Source organism: Mytilus trossulus, chromosome 1, assembly GCF_036588685.1.
Source record: "Mytilus trossulus isolate FHL-02 chromosome 1, PNRI_Mtr1.1.1.hap1, whole genome shotgun sequence".
Lineage (NCBI taxonomy): Eukaryota > Metazoa > Mollusca > Bivalvia > Mytilida > Mytilidae > Mytilus > Mytilus trossulus.
In genome coordinates this window covers 4923745-4938501 of record NC_086373.1, presented here as the reverse complement: position 1 = coordinate 4938501, position 14757 = coordinate 4923745, and the positions used below count along the sequence as shown (strand labels likewise).

Below are 14757 nucleotides of genomic sequence, written 5' to 3'. Positions count from 1 at the left end.
ACTTCTGTGTCTACGACCATATCACGTTGAAAACACCGGTTCTCGTCCGATCACCGAAGTTAAGCAACGTCGAGCCCGGTTAGTACTTGGATGGGTGACCGCCTGGGAATACCGGGTGTTGTAGACATTTTTTTACGTATAATTTTGTATTCCTACCAAACATAATGGTTCAATATTTTTTTTACTAATTTATTTGGATGTAATATTCAATGTATTTAGCTATCAATGAAGAAAACAGAAAATAAATCATTCATAAATTTATTTAGTTTTCAATACCCATCTGCATGTTGAAATATTTTTAAGTGAAATACATGCACGTCAAGTTATATACACTTAAGAATTCCACTCCTTACACATGCATGTGGCTATATATATATTTTTAAATTAGGTCTTTGAAAGGTCGTCTGTGATAATATGGTATCCGCCATTTGTCGTCATTTGAAATCGCCTCTTTCTTTTTGACCAGGGCTTATATGATTCACATTTTTTCTGAAAGGATTCTAATTAGCAAAAATTCATTATAGCAAAAACAAATAATAAACAATAAATAATAATTATAGTTTGTAAAGTTCCAGTAAAAACTTCGAATATTTGAAACGTCTTTCATCTCGGTCAAGGAAGTCCCGGTTTCGAAGTTTGCCATCTTTGTGTGCTTTCATATCGAAGGCAAAATCTAAATTTCTGGGAAGTCTCTTTATTTCTGTGTATATCTGAAAGCAAAAACATATAAAGAAATGATTTTACTACAAATTTATATCATTTTTACGGCACAATCTAGTTTTTGTGAAATAATACAACACGTTTTCTGATGAAGAATCGCACGAGTGAAATTGACAAGTTGTACATTAATCGTAAATATTTCTTCACTCGTGGTATTTTGTTTAATTCTTATGACATATTCTGAAAGATAAATTCCTGCTGAAAATTTTCGTGTATCATTTATATAACAAAAAGTACAATTTATTTGAAACAAATGATTAAAACTTGTCGAACAAGCACACAGATTTTCTTGTCGATCTGTTTGAATTAGATTGTCATGAAAGTTTAAGGGTGCTCTCGTCGAGGTCCGCGTTAGTTTGATAATTACACACTGTCGGTGATTTTTGCATATCATTGTAATCTGTCGTTCATTCGCACACATCGTTCAACAACCAAAGCCGCAAAATGTCTGACGCACCAGCACCAGTAGTAAAGACCCCAGCTAAGTCACCAAAGAAGAAAGCTGCAGCTAAACCAAAGAAAGTAGCTACTCATCCAAAATACAGCGAGATGGTCGGAAAGGCTATATCTGCTTTGAAAGAGCGTGGAGGCTCCAGCCGTCAAGCCATCCTCAAGTATATCTTAGCAAACTTCAGCGTTGGTAGCGATGCAAAAACAGTCAACACTCACTTGAAGTTAGCTCTGAAATCAGGAGTGAAGAGCAATAGCTTGAAACAGTCGAAGGGTACCGGCGCTTCTGGAAGCTTTAAGATTGGGGAAGTAGCTAAACCAGCTAAGAAACCAGCAAAGAAAGTAGTTAAACCTAAAGCAGCCAAGCCAAAGAAGGCAAAGACACCTACCAAAAAGACTGCCGCAAAGAAACCTGCAGCAAAGAAACCAGCAGGTGAAAAGAAAGCAGCTAAACCAAAAGCAAAGAAGCCAGCTGCAAAGAAACCTGCTGCAAAACCTGCTGCCAAATCTGCAAAGAAAGCCACAAAATCTCCCAAGAAGACAAAGGCTGCAGCTAAACCAAAGAAGGCAAAGACACCAAAGAAGAAGTAAATGAAGGAAGCATGATGCTTTTAAAGCTTAAACAGCCCTTTTAAGGGCTACCAAAATTTTTCAAAAAGAATCTGAAATTGTTGCATGGTATTAGTCACAAATAAAATATAGCTTGTCCCATTTTCTAAATCTCTCTTTCTTCTCTGCAATTTATTTCTACTACATGTGAACATGCTAAGTTTTACTATCTTCCACTCTGGATCGTGCAGTAAATATTTAGTTTTGCTTCTATCTTAAACCCGAAAAAAAATCTTTTTATACAAATTCTTGATCTGTTCAAAATTGCTACTTCCTAACTTTATATATCAAAAAATTTAACACTTCTGTGTCTACGACCATATCACGTTGAAAACACCGGTTCTCGTCCGATCACCGAAGTTAAGCAACGTCGAGCCCGGTTAGTACTTGGATGGGTGACCGCCTGGGAATACCGGGTGTTGTAGACATTTTTTGTGTTCTTATAATTTTGCATTTCTAACAAACATATAATTAGTGTAAAGTTTTGCTTCTGAAAAAAAATATTATATATAAATTTTTGACAAAAATGCTACTACCTAACCTTATATATCAAAAATTTTAACACTTCTGTGTCTACGACCATATCACGTTGAAAACACCGGTTCTCGTCCGATCACCGAAGTTAAGCAACGTCGAGCCCGGTTAGTACTTGGATGGGTGACCGCCTGGGAATACCGGGTGTTGTAGACATTTTTTTACGTATAATTTTGTATTCCTACCAAACATAATGGTTCAATATTTTTTTTACTAATTTATTTGGATGTAATATTCAATGTATTTAGCTATCAATGAAGAAAACAGAAAATAAATCATTCATAAATTTATTTAGTTTTCAATACCCATCTGCATGTTGAAATATTTTTAAGTGAAATACATGCACGTCAAGTTATATACACTTAAGAATTCCACTCCTTACACATGCATGTGGCTATATATATATTTTTAAATTAGGTCTTTGAAAGGTCGTCTGTGATAATATGGTATCCGCCATTTGTCGTCATTTGAAATCGCCTCTTTCTTTTTGACCAGGGCTTATATGATTCACATTTTTTCTGAAAGGATTCTAATTAGCAAAAATTCATTATAGCAAAAACAAATAATAAACAATAAATAATAATTATAGTTTGTAAAGTTCCAGTAAAAACTTCGAATATTTGAAACGTCTTTCATCTCGGTCAAGGAAGTCCCGGTTTCGAAGTTTGCCATCTTTGTGTGCTTTCATATCGAAGGCAAAATCTAAATTTCTGGGAAGTCTCTTTATTTCTGTGTATATCTGAAAGCAAAAACATATAAAGAAATGATTTTACTACAAATTTATATCATTTTTACGGCACAATCTAGTTTTTGTGAAATAATACAACACGTTTTCTGATGAAGAATCGCACGAGTGAAATTGACAAGTTGTACATTAATCGTAAATATTTCTTCACTCGTGGTATTTTGTTTAATTCTTATGACATATTCTGAAAGATAAATTCCTGCTGAAAATTTTCGTGTATCATTTATATAACAAAAAGTACAATTTATTTGAAACAAATGATTAAAACTTGTCGAACAAGCACACAGATTTTCTTGTCGATCTGTTTGAATTAGATTGTCATGAAAGTTTAAGGGTGCTCTCGTCGAGGTCCGCGTTAGTTTGATAATTACACACTGTCGGTGATTTTTGCATATCATTGTAATCTGTCGTTCATTCGCACACATCGTTCAACAACCAAAGCCGCAAAATGTCTGACGCACCAGCACCAGTAGTAAAGACCCCAGCTAAGTCACCAAAGAAGAAAGCTGCAGCTAAACCAAAGAAAGTAGCTACTCATCCAAAATACAGCGAGATGGTCGGAAAGGCTATATCTGCTTTGAAAGAGCGTGGAGGCTCCAGCCGTCAAGCCATCCTCAAGTATATCTTAGCAAACTTCAGCGTTGGTAGCGATGCAAAAACAGTCAACACTCACTTGAAGTTAGCTCTGAAATCAGGAGTGAAGAGCAATAGCTTGAAACAGTCGAAGGGTACCGGCGCTTCTGGAAGCTTTAAGATTGGGGAAGTAGCTAAACCAGCTAAGAAACCAGCAAAGAAAGTAGTTAAACCTAAAGCAGCCAAGCCAAAGAAGGCAAAGACACCTACCAAAAAGACTGCCGCAAAGAAACCTGCAGCAAAGAAACCAGCAGGTGAAAAGAAAGCAGCTAAACCAAAAGCAAAGAAGCCAGCTGCAAAGAAACCTGCTGCAAAACCTGCTGCCAAATCTGCAAAGAAAGCCACAAAATCTCCCAAGAAGACAAAGGCTGCAGCTAAACCAAAGAAGGCAAAGACACCAAAGAAGAAGTAAATGAAGGAAGCATGATGCTTTTAAAGCTTAAACAGCCCTTTTAAGGGCTACCAAAATTTTTCAAAAAGAATCTGAAATTGTTGCATGGTATTAGTCACAAATAAAATATAGCTTGTCCCATTTTCTAAATCTCTCTTTCTTCTCTGCAATTTATTTCTACTACATGTGAACTTGCTAAGTTTTACTATCTTCCACTCTGGATCGTGCAGTAAATATTTAGTTTTGCTTCTATCTTAAACCCGAAAAAAAATCTTTTTATACAAATTCTTGATCTGTTCAAAATTGCTACTTCCTAACTTTATATATCAAAAAATTTAACACTTCTGTGTCTACGACCATATCACGTTGAAAACACCGGTTCTCGTCCGATCACCGAAGTTAAGCAACGTCGAGCCCGGTTAGTACTTGGATGGGTGACCGCCTGGGAATACCGGGTGTTGTAGACATTTTTTGTGTTCTTATAATTTTGCATTTCTAACAAACATATAATTAGTGTAAAGTTTTGCTTCTGAAAAAAAATATTATATATAAATTTTTGACAAAAATGCTACTACCTAACCTTATATATCAAAAATTTTAACACTTCTGTGTCTACGACCATATCACGTTGAAAACACCGGTTCTCGTCCGATCACCGAAGTTAAGCAACGTCGAGCCCGGTTAGTACTTGGATGGGTGACCGCCTGGGAATACCGGGTGTTGTAGACATTTTTTTACGTATAATTTTGTATTCCTACCAAACATAATGGTTCAATATTTTTTTTACTAATTTATTTGGATGTAATATTCAATGTATTTAGCTATCAATGAAGAAAACAGAAAATAAATCATTCATAAATTTATTTAGTTTTCAATACCCATCTGCATGTTGAAATATTTTTAAGTGAAATACATGCACGTCAAGTTATATACACTTAAGAATTCCACTCCTTACACATGCATGTGGCTATATATATATTTTTAAATTAGGTCTTTGAAAGGTCGTCTGTGATAATATGGTATCCGCCATTTGTCGTCATTTGAAATCGCCTCTTTCTTTTTGACCAGGGCTTATATGATTCACATTTTTTCTGAAAGGATTCTAATTAGCAAAAATTCATTATAGCAAAAACAAATAATAAACAATAAATAATAATTATAGTTTGTAAAGTTCCAGTAAAAACTTCGAATATTTGAAACGTCTTTCATCTCGGTCAAGGAAGTCCCGGTTTCGAAGTTTGCCATCTTTGTGTGCTTTCATATCGAAGGCAAAATCTAAATTTCTGGGAAGTCTCTTTATTTCTGTGTATATCTGAAAGCAAAAACATATAAAGAAATGATTTTACTACAAATTTATATCATTTTTACGGCACAATCTAGTTTTTGTGAAATAATACAACACGTTTTCTGATGAAGAATCGCACGAGTGAAATTGACAAGTTGTACATTAATCGTAAATATTTCTTCACTCGTGGTATTTTGTTTAATTCTTATGACATATTCTGAAAGATAAATTCCTGCTGAAAATTTTCGTGTATCATTTATATAACAAAAAGTACAATTTATTTGAAACAAATGATTAAAACTTGTCGAACAAGCACACAGATTTTCTTGTCGATCTGTTTGAATTAGATTGTCATGAAAGTTTAAGGGTGCTCTCGTCGAGGTCCGCGTTAGTTTGATAATTACACACTGTCGGTGATTTTTGCATATCATTGTAATCTGTCGTTCATTCGCACACATCGTTCAACAACCAAAGCCGCAAAATGTCTGACGCACCAGCACCAGTAGTAAAGACCCCAGCTAAGTCACCAAAGAAGAAAGCTGCAGCTAAACCAAAGAAAGTAGCTACTCATCCAAAATACAGCGAGATGGTCGGAAAGGCTATATCTGCTTTGAAAGAGCGTGGAGGCTCCAGCCGTCAAGCCATCCTCAAGTATATCTTAGCAAACTTCAGCGTTGGTAGCGATGCAAAAACAGTCAACACTCACTTGAAGTTAGCTCTGAAATCAGGAGTGAAGAGCAATAGCTTGAAACAGTCGAAGGGTACCGGCGCTTCTGGAAGCTTTAAGATTGGGGAAGTAGCTAAACCAGCTAAGAAACCAGCAAAGAAAGTAGTTAAACCTAAAGCAGCCAAGCCAAAGAAGGCAAAGACACCTACCAAAAAGACTGCCGCAAAGAAACCTGCAGCAAAGAAACCAGCAGGTGAAAAGAAAGCAGCTAAACCAAAAGCAAAGAAGCCAGCTGCAAAGAAACCTGCTGCAAAACCTGCTGCCAAATCTGCAAAGAAAGCCACAAAATCTCCCAAGAAGACAAAGGCTGCAGCTAAACCAAAGAAGGCAAAGACACCAAAGAAGAAGTAAATGAAGGAAGCATGATGCTTTTAAAGCTTAAACAGCCCTTTTAAGGGCTACCAAAATTTTTCAAAAAGAATCTGAAATTGTTGCATGGTATTAGTCACAAATAAAATATAGCTTGTCCCATTTTCTAAATCTCTCTTTCTTCTCTGCAATTTATTTCTACTACATGTGAACTTGCTAAGTTTTACTATCTTCCACTCTGGATCGTGCAGTAAATATTTAGTTTTGCTTCTATCTTAAACCCGAAAAAAAATCTTTTTATACAAATTCTTGATCTGTTCAAAATTGCTACTTCCTAACTTTATATATCAAAAAATTTAACACTTCTGTGTCTACGACCATATCACGTTGAAAACACCGGTTCTCGTCCGATCACCGAAGTTAAGCAACGTCGAGCCCGGTTAGTACTTGGATGGGTGACCGCCTGGGAATACCGGGTGTTGTAGACATTTTTTGTGTTCTTATAATTTTGCATTTCTAACAAACATATAATTAGTGTAAAGTTTTGCTTCTGAAAAAAAATATTATATATAAATTTTTGACAAAAATGCTACTACCTAACCTTATATATCAAAAATTTTAACACTTCTGTGTCTACGACCATATCACGTTGAAAACACCGGTTCTCGTCCGATCACCGAAGTTAAGCAACGTCGAGCCCGGTTAGTACTTGGATGGGTGACCGCCTGGGAATACCGGGTGTTGTAGACATTTTTTTACGTATAATTTTGTATTCCTACCAAACATAATGGTTCAATATTTTTTTTACTAATTTATTTGGATGTAATATTCAATGTATTTAGCTATCAATGAAGAAAACAGAAAATAAATCATTCATAAATTTATTTAGTTTTCAATACCCATCTGCATGTTGAAATATTTTTAAGTGAAATACATGCACGTCAAGTTATATACACTTAAGAATTCCACTCCTTACACATGCATGTGGCTATATATATATTTTTAAATTAGGTCTTTGAAAGGTCGTCTGTGATAATATGGTATCCGCCATTTGTCGTCATTTGAAATCGCCTCTTTCTTTTTGACCAGGGCTTATATGATTCACATTTTTTCTGAAAGGATTCTAATTAGCAAAAATTCATTATAGCAAAAACAAATAATAAACAATAAATAATAATTATAGTTTGTAAAGTTCCAGTAAAAACTTCGAATATTTGAAACGTCTTTCATCTCGGTCAAGGAAGTCCCGGTTTCGAAGTTTGCCATCTTTGTGTGCTTTCATATCGAAGGCAAAATCTAAATTTCTGGGAAGTCTCTTTATTTCTGTGTATATCTGAAAGCAAAAACATATAAAGAAATGATTTTACTACAAATTTATATCATTTTTACGGCACAATCTAGTTTTTGTGAAATAATACAACACGTTTTCTGATGAAGAATCGCACGAGTGAAATTGACAAGTTGTACATTAATCGTAAATATTTCTTCACTCGTGGTATTTTGTTTAATTCTTATGACATATTCTGAAAGATAAATTCCTGCTGAAAATTTTCGTGTATCATTTATATAACAAAAAGTACAATTTATTTGAAACAAATGATTAAAACTTGTCGAACAAGCACACAGATTTTCTTGTCGATCTGTTTGAATTAGATTGTCATGAAAGTTTAAGGGTGCTCTCGTCGAGGTCCGCGTTAGTTTGATAATTACACACTGTCGGTGATTTTTGCATATCACGACTGATTTTTAAATTAAGAACTGGTTATATACCATTGAACAAACATCTTTATAAAATAGGCATATCTGACACTAAATTGTGTGAGGAGTGTCGTGTTGAAGAAACAGTTGAACATTTCTTATTACACTGCAAATTATATAACACAGAACGATCTATTTTATTTGACAGTTTAAGAAAGTTACAAATACAGAACTTTCAATTAAAAAATATCCTAACAGGATATAATTTTTTACCAATTGATACATACGTAAAGAGCACGAATAGAATGATACTTTAAAAGTATTACTTTTATAATACTTGTACAGGAAATGGATTTTATCTTTTACATAAAATAATTGGGGTCTACCTATATTAGGAAGAACTCATTGAGATCTGTCCCCACAAAAAAAAAGAAAATTTGTTAATGGATAAAATGTTTGTTAAACTTATTTTAGATTTTAAAATTAAAATGCTGCATAACAAATGAAAATAACACTGCTGGTCGCACATGTATCTTTCATTATACATTATACTGCAAAGTTGCACACACTATGCCTCATTGGCCACAGGACGCCAATCTCTGGGTCCAAACAGTATGGTAGTAGTAGTTCCCGTAGTCACGGTGTCAATAGTGGGTTACAGTTCAAAATTTAATTACCAGATTGATTTTTCGGTGGTCTCATGGTCAGTGAGGGCAGTCGGGGTCAATACACAGACCACGACAATCCTCACTGAACAAGGGGACCATGACTCAAACTGGTCTCTTTAATTGGTATCTAGGGGATTTAACATATATTTTAATTCTTTTATTAATCCCAATGTAGGTGACATAAGTATGCGACAGTCTTTTTTTACCTGGCGCATACATATATTTGGCAATTTTTCATTAAATAATTGACACCGGGCTATCGGGAAGCATTATCTAATCTCTATCTTCAGCGATGGACATTCAGATTCATTTTATACACTCATGTATATTAATCAGCTGCTACTACCATACAAATCAAAGCAATCTAAGTAATCAGCCATGCAACGAAACAAAAGTTTGAACGACAAAATAAATATTTAAAAAAAGAAATCTACAGAATTCTACAAAAGTCAAACCACAATACATTAAAGACTTAGAAAAAAAAAAGAACAAAAAAAAACTCACAACTTAAGAACTCACGTGTAGTGAACAAAACACGAAACACTAAGTTTCTTCAAAAAACAGTAACGATAAGTGAAATTAGGGCGCAAGTTCCATAGCAGGAAAGTCGCCTCCCAAAACATCAATAATAATAATTTTTGCATATCATTGTAATCTGTCGTTCATTCGCACACATCGTTCAACAACCAAAGCCGCAAAATGTCTGACGCACCAGCACCAGTAGTAAAGACCCCAGCTAAGTCACCAAAGAAGAAAGCTGCAGCTAAACCAAAGAAAGTAGCTACTCATCCAAAATACAGCGAGATGGTCAGAAAGGCTATATCTGCTTTGAAAGAGCGTGGAGGCTCCAGCCGTCAAGCCATCCTCAAGTATATCTTAGCAAACTTCAGCGTTGGTAGCGATGCAAAAACAGTCAACACTCACTTGAAGTTAGCTCTGAAATCAGGAGTGAAGAGCAATAGCTTGAAACAGTCGAAGGGTACCGGCGCTTCTGGAAGCTTTAAGATTGGGGAAGTAGCTAAACCAGCTAAGAAACCAGCAAAGAAAGTAGTTAAACCTAAAGCAGCCAAGCCAAAGAAGGCAAAGACACCTACCAAAAAGACTGCCGCAAAGAAACCTGCAGCAAAGAAACCAGCAGGTGAAAAGAAAGCAGCTAAACCAAAAGCAAAGAAGCCAGCTGCAAAGAAACCTGCTGCAAAACCTGCTGCCAAATCTGCAAAGAAAGCCACAAAATCTCCCAAGAAGACAAAGGCTGCAGCTAAACCAAAGAAGGCAAAGACACCAAAGAAGAAGTAAATGAAGGAAGCATGATGCTTTTAAAGCTTAAACAGCCCTTTTAAGGGCTACCAAAATTTTTCAAAAAGAATCTGAAATTGTTGCATGGTATTAGTCACAAATAAAATATAGCTTGTCCCATTTTCTAAATCTCTCTTTCTTCTCTGCAATTTATTTCTACTACATGTGAACTTGCTAAGTTTTACTATCTTCCACTCTGGATCGTGCAGTAAATATTTAGTTTTGCTTCTATCTTAAACCCGAAAAAAAATCTTTTTATACAAATTCTTGATCTGTTCAAAATTGCTACTTCCTAACTTTATATATCAAAAAATTTAACACTTCTGTGTCTACGACCATATCACGTTGAAAACACCGGTTCTCGTCCGATCACCGAAGTTAAGCAACGTCGAGCCCGGTTAGTACTTGGATGGGTGACCGCCTGGGAATACCGGGTGTTGTAGACATTTTTTGTGTTCTTATAATTTTGCATTTCTAACAAACATATAATTAGTGTAAAGTTTTGCTTCTGAAAAAAAATATTATATATAAATTTTTGACAAAAATGCTACTACCTAACCTTATATATCAAAAATTTTAACACTTCTGTGTCTACGACCATATCACGTTGAAAACACCGGTTCTCGTCCGATCACCGAAGTTAAGCAACGTCGAGCCCGGTTAGTACTTGGATGGGTGACCGCCTGGGAATACCGGGTGTTGTAGACATTTTTTTACGTATAATTTTGTATTCCTACCAAACATAATGGTTCAATATTTTTTTTACTAATTTATTTGGATGTAATATTCAATGTATTTAGCTATCAATGAAGAAAACAGAAAATAAATCATTCATAAATTTATTTAGTTTTCAATACCCATCTGCATGTTGAAATATTTTTAAGTGAAATACATGCACGTCAAGTTATATACACTTAAGAATTCCACTCCTTACACATGCATGTGGCTATATATATATTTTTAAATTAGGTCTTTGAAAGGTCGTCTGTGATAATATGGTATCCGCCATTTGTCGTCATTTGAAATCGCCTCTTTCTTTTTGACCAGGGCTTATATGATTCACATTTTTTCTGAAAGGATTCTAATTAGCAAAAATTCATTATAGCAAAAACAAATAATAAACAATAAATAATAATTATAGTTTGTAAAGTTCCAGTAAAAACTTCGAATATTTGAAACGTCTTTCATCTCGGTCAAGGAAGTCCCGGTTTCGAAGTTTGCCATCTTTGTGTGCTTTCATATCGAAGGCAAAATCTAAATTTCTGGGAAGTCTCTTTATTTCTGTGTATATCTGAAAGCAAAAACATATAAAGAAATGATTTTACTACAAATTTATATCATTTTTACGGCACAATCTAGTTTTTGTGAAATAATACAACACGTTTTCTGATGAAGAATCGCACGAGTGAAATTGACAAGTTGTACATTAATCGTAAATATTTCTTCACTCGTGGTATTTTGTTTAATTCTTATGACATATTCTGAAAGATAAATTCCTGCTGAAAATTTTCGTGTATCATTTATATAACAAAAAGTACAATTTATTTGAAACAAATGATTAAAACTTGTCGAACAAGCACACAGATTTTCTTGTCGATCTGTTTGAATTAGATTGTCATGAAAGTTTAAGGGTGCTCTCGTCGAGGTCCGCGTTAGTTTGATAATTACACACTGTCGGTGATTTTTGCATATCATTGTAATCTGTCGTTCATTCGCACACATCGTTCAACAACCAAAGCCGCAAAATGTCTGACGCACCAGCACCAGTAGTAAAGACCCCAGCTAAGTCACCAAAGAAGAAAGCTGCAGCTAAACCAAAGAAAGTAGCTACTCATCCAAAATACAGCGAGATGGTCGGAAAGGCTATATCTGCTTTGAAAGAGCGTGGAGGCTCCAGCCGTCAAGCCATCCTCAAGTATATCTTAGCAAACTTCAGCGTTGGTAGCGATGCAAAAACAGTCAACACTCACTTGAAGTTAGCTCTGAAATCAGGAGTGAAGAGCAATAGCTTGAAACAGTCGAAGGGTACCGGCGCTTCTGGAAGCTTTAAGATTGGGGAAGTAGCTAAACCAGCTAAGAAACCAGCAAAGAAAGTAGTTAAACCTAAAGCAGCCAAGCCAAAGAAGGCAAAGACACCTACCAAAAAGACTGCCGCAAAGAAACCTGCAGCAAAGAAACCAGCAGGTGAAAAGAAAGCAGCTAAACCAAAAGCAAAGAAGCCAGCTGCAAAGAAACCTGCTGCAAAACCTGCTGCCAAATCTGCAAAGAAAGCCACAAAATCTCCCAAGAAGACAAAGGCTGCAGCTAAACCAAAGAAGGCAAAGACACCAAAGAAGAAGTAAATGAAGGAAGCATGATGCTTTTAAAGCTTAAACAGCCCTTTTAAGGGCTACCAAAATTTTTCAAAAAGAATCTGAAATTGTTGCATGGTATTAGTCACAAATAAAATATAGCTTGTCCCATTTTCTAAATCTCTCTTTCTTCTCTGCAATTTATTTCTACTACATGTGAACTTGCTAAGTTTTACTATCTTCCACTCTGGATCGTGCAGTAAATATTTAGTTTTGCTTCTATCTTAAACCCGAAAAAAAATCTTTTTATACAAATTCTTGATCTGTTCAAAATTGCTACTTCCTAACTTTATATATCAAAAAATTTAACACTTCTGTGTCTACGACCATATCACGTTGAAAACACCGGTTCTCGTCCGATCACCGAAGTTAAGCAACGTCGAGCCCGGTTAGTACTTGGATGGGTGACCGCCTGGGAATACCGGGTGTTGTAGACATTTTTTGTGTTCTTATAATTTTGCATTTCTAACAAACATATAATTAGTGTAAAGTTTTGCTTCTGAAAAAAAATATTATATATAAATTTTTGACAAAAATGCTACTACCTAACCTTATATATCAAAAATTTTAACACTTCTGTGTCTACGACCATATCACGTTGAAAACACCGGTTCTCGTCCGATCACCGAAGTTAAGCAACGTCGAGCCCGGTTAGTACTTGGATGGGTGACCGCCTGGGAATACCGGGTGTTGTAGACATTTTTTTACGTATAATTTTGTATTCCTACCAAACATAATGGTTCAATATTTTTTTTACTAATTTATTTGGATGTAATATTCAATGTATTTAGCTATCAATGAAGAAAACAGAAAATAAATCATTCATAAATTTATTTAGTTTTCAATACCCATCTGCATGTTGAAATATTTTTAAGTGAAATACATGCACGTCAAGTTATATACACTTAAGAATTCCACTCCTTACACATGCATGTGGCTATATATATATTTTTAAATTAGGTCTTTGAAAGGTCGTCTGTGATAATATGGTATCCGCCATTTGTCGTCATTTGAAATCGCCTCTTTCTTTTTGACCAGGGCTTATATGATTCACATTTTTTCTGAAAGGATTCTAATTAGCAAAAATTCATTATAGCAAAAACAAATAATAAACAATAAATAATAATTATAGTTTGTAAAGTTCCAGTAAAAACTTCGAATATTTGAAACGTCTTTCATCTCGGTCAAGGAAGTCCCGGTTTCGAAGTTTGCCATCTTTGTGTGCTTTCATATCGAAGGCAAAATCTAAATTTCTGGGAAGTCTCTTTATTTCTGTGTATATCTGAAAGCAAAAACATATAAAGAAATGATTTTACTACAAATTTATATCATTTTTACGGCACAATCTAGTTTTTGTGAAATAATACAACACGTTTTCTGATGAAGAATCGCACGAGTGAAATTGACAAGTTGTACATTAATCGTAAATATTTCTTCACTCGTGGTATTTTGTTTAATTCTTATGACATATTCTGAAAGATAAATTCCTGCTGAAAATTTTCGTGTATCATTTATATAACAAAAAGTACAATTTATTTGAAACAAATGATTAAAACTTGTCGAACAAGCACACAGATTTTCTTGTCGATCTGTTTGAATTAGATTGTCATGAAAGTTTAAGGGTGCTCTCGTCGAGGTCCGCGTTAGTTTGATAATTACACACTGTCGGTGATTTTTGCATATCATTGTAATCTGTCGTTCATTCGCACACATCGTTCAACAACCAAAGCCGCAAAATGTCTGACGCACCAGCACCAGTAGTAAAGACCCCAGCTAAGTCACCAAAGAAGAAAGCTGCAGCTAAACCAAAGAAAGTAGCTACTCATCCAAAATACAGCGAGATGGTCGGAAAGGCTATATCTGCTTTGAAAGAGCGTGGAGGCTCCAGCCGTCAAGCCATCCTCAAGTATATCTTAGCAAACTTCAGCGTTGGTAGCGATGCAAAAACAGTCAACACTCACTTGAAGTTAGCTCTGAAATCAGGAGTGAAGAGCAATAGCTTGAAACAGTCGAAGGGTACCGGCGCTTCTGGAAGCTTTAAGATTGGGGAAGTAGCTAAACCAGCTAAGAAACCAGCAAAGAAAGTAGTTAAACCTAAAGCAGCCAAGCCAAAGAAGGCAAAGACACCTACCAAAAAGACTGCCGCAAAGAAACCTGCAGCAAAGAAACCAGCAGGTGAAAAGAAAGCAGCTAAACCAAAAGCAAAGAAGCCAGCTGCAAAGAAACCTGCTGCAAAACCTGCTGCCAAATCTGCAAAGAAAGCCACAAAATCTCCCAAGAAGACAAAGGCTGCAGCTAAACCAAAGAAGGCAAAGACACCAAAGAAGAAGTAAATGAAGGA

At 35.4% G+C, this 14757-nt stretch overlaps 11 non-coding genes across 11 annotated transcripts; all 11 read left to right on the top strand.

Moving 5' to 3' along the window:
• Window positions 1-8: 8 nt before the first annotated feature.
• On the top strand, window positions 9-127 carry LOC134699746 (5S ribosomal RNA). The gene has a single exon (XR_010103655.1). It is a non-coding gene; the product is annotated as a 5S ribosomal RNA (ribosomal RNA).
• Window positions 128-2088: 1961 nt separating this feature from the next.
• Window positions 2089-2207, top strand: LOC134699740 (5S ribosomal RNA). Its single transcript, XR_010103652.1, has one exon. It is a non-coding gene; the product is annotated as a 5S ribosomal RNA (ribosomal RNA).
• Window positions 2208-2350: 143 nt separating this feature from the next.
• Window positions 2351-2469, top strand: LOC134699732 (5S ribosomal RNA). The gene has a single exon (XR_010103651.1). It is a non-coding gene; the product is annotated as a 5S ribosomal RNA (ribosomal RNA).
• A 1961-nt stretch (window positions 2470-4430) lies between these two features.
• Window positions 4431-4549, top strand: LOC134699726 (5S ribosomal RNA). The gene has a single exon (XR_010103648.1). It is a non-coding gene; the product is annotated as a 5S ribosomal RNA (ribosomal RNA).
• A 143-nt stretch (window positions 4550-4692) lies between these two features.
• LOC134699717 (5S ribosomal RNA) lies at window positions 4693-4811 on the top strand. The gene has a single exon (XR_010103646.1). It is a non-coding gene; the product is annotated as a 5S ribosomal RNA (ribosomal RNA).
• A 1961-nt stretch (window positions 4812-6772) lies between these two features.
• LOC134699704 (5S ribosomal RNA) lies at window positions 6773-6891 on the top strand. The gene has a single exon (XR_010103645.1). It is a non-coding gene; the product is annotated as a 5S ribosomal RNA (ribosomal RNA).
• A 143-nt stretch (window positions 6892-7034) lies between these two features.
• Window positions 7035-7153, top strand: LOC134699693 (5S ribosomal RNA). The gene has a single exon (XR_010103644.1). It is a non-coding gene; the product is annotated as a 5S ribosomal RNA (ribosomal RNA).
• Window positions 7154-10392: 3239 nt separating this feature from the next.
• On the top strand, window positions 10393-10511 carry LOC134699682 (5S ribosomal RNA). Its single transcript, XR_010103643.1, has one exon. It is a non-coding gene; the product is annotated as a 5S ribosomal RNA (ribosomal RNA).
• A 143-nt stretch (window positions 10512-10654) lies between these two features.
• On the top strand, window positions 10655-10773 carry LOC134699660 (5S ribosomal RNA). The gene has a single exon (XR_010103641.1). It is a non-coding gene; the product is annotated as a 5S ribosomal RNA (ribosomal RNA).
• A 1961-nt stretch (window positions 10774-12734) lies between these two features.
• On the top strand, window positions 12735-12853 carry LOC134699649 (5S ribosomal RNA). The gene has a single exon (XR_010103640.1). It is a non-coding gene; the product is annotated as a 5S ribosomal RNA (ribosomal RNA).
• A 143-nt stretch (window positions 12854-12996) lies between these two features.
• LOC134699638 (5S ribosomal RNA) lies at window positions 12997-13115 on the top strand. Its single transcript, XR_010103639.1, has one exon. It is a non-coding gene; the product is annotated as a 5S ribosomal RNA (ribosomal RNA).
• Window positions 13116-14757: the final 1642 nt, after the last annotated feature.